Consider the following 1,790-nt stretch of genomic DNA (forward strand, 5'->3'; position numbering starts at 1 on the left):
ATTTTATTTCTTTATTTATTTGAGAGAGAGAGAGAGAGAGAGAGAGAGAGAGAGAGAGAGAGAGAGAACACATTTCAAAAGAGTGAAACTATTTGGTTGCTCAGTCAATTCATACTGTCTGTGGATTTACCATAATAAGTAAATAGGTTTACATACAGGTTTGTCAGGGTGAATAATCAAAAGCAAACTAATAAAAATAATGTGAGGGTTTAAGAATACGATTTGCTCATGAAATTCCATTAAAATATTGATGTAGATTAATTTTTGAAATAGGGCATATTTACCAAGTGAAGTAGATAAGGTCACTTAAAGCATTCATTTAAGTCCTCAATAAATCTTAATATATCCTTGGACAACACAAAGGATACAGATCAAGCTTAATGGTAACTACCTTTTGTGATTTAATTATCTTCTTTTTTTCTCTTTTGGCCAGTATTTTCTCAGATAACCAGTAAGCACGTATTATTTTAGATATAAACATAAAAAAATTATCAGTTGTTTATACATTTGATGAAGTACAGATTTAGATTAATTTACTAATGTTCAATAATGATACCTTCATCATAATATTTAAAATTATTTTTTTCTTCAAATGAAGTATGTTTATTGGGCTGGCTAAATAGCTCAGCAGACTAAAGCACCTGCTTAGGCGTATGCAGGGACGGGAATTTGATCCCCATTGTGCTGTGCTGGCCCCGCTCCCAGGGTGTGCTGAGACAGTGACTGAGACTGGGTGTGGTGGCGCAATCCCAGGGCTTGGGAGGCTGAACACAGGAAGATCACTATGAGTCCGGTCTACATAGTGAGACCCTGTAGACCCTGCAGACCCTGTACTAAATACATTTAAAAAAGGAAATATCCGATTAAGCTAGTCAGTGGGAATGATTAGTCTCACATATAAACCATAACTTCTGACCCCTAAATACATAACTGGCATGTGTGGGGCATTCTGCTAGTAGCTCTTTAAGTTACAAGGCTGTAAAAGAAGTAGATATATAACTATAGTGGTTTGGGGCCCTGGTGACACAGTCCAGCTTGGCTGACCGCTGTTCCAGAATGTGTGGCTGCCTAGAATGAGGTATGAAGGCAGGGCTTTTTCTAGATTCAGCCCTCAATGAAAGTTATCCTTTTTTACCGTTTTTATTTTTGTTTGTTTGTTTGTCTTGTTTTTGTTTTTGTTTTGCAGAACTGGGGATTGAACTCAGGCCCTTGCGCTTTCCGGGAAGTGCTTATTCTACTGAGCCATCTCCCTGTCCCCTTTTTTTACTATTTTTAAAAAAATCATTGCAGAGTTCTTCCAGCTTTTCAGAGGATAAAATTATCTTAGTTATAAGTTTGTTAACTTGTTTTAAAATATACTATATCATGTTTCTTATATAATTTACAATGCAGATTTGAGTTTCCTAACCCAGGAAGATTACATGTGTGTTAGTCAGCTTTCCATTTATTGTAGTAAAGTACTTGTGGGAACCAGTTAATATGGAGGAGAGGTTTATCGTGGCTCATGGTTTCAGGGGCTCCAGTCCACGGTTGCTTTGAGGGTTCTGTGTGTGTGTGTGTGTGTGTGTGTGTGTGTGTGCATGTGTGGTGTGTGGTGTGTGAACAACACATGTTGGGAGCATGGGCCATGTGGTGTCACAAATTTTTCACTTCATGGATAGGAACAAGAGAGAGGAAAAGAGCCAGTGAAATAGCTCAGTGGACCAACACACCTGTTTAGGCAAGCGCAGGGACCGCAGTTTGATCCCCGGCACCTCGTACAGTGCCAGCCCCACCCCCAGGGTGGTCTG

The sequence above is a fragment of the Octodon degus genome, unplaced genomic scaffold, assembly GCF_000260255.1.
Source record: "Octodon degus isolate 3935 unplaced genomic scaffold, OctDeg1.0 scaffold00213, whole genome shotgun sequence".
NCBI classification, from domain to species: domain Eukaryota; kingdom Metazoa; phylum Chordata; class Mammalia; order Rodentia; family Octodontidae; genus Octodon; species Octodon degus.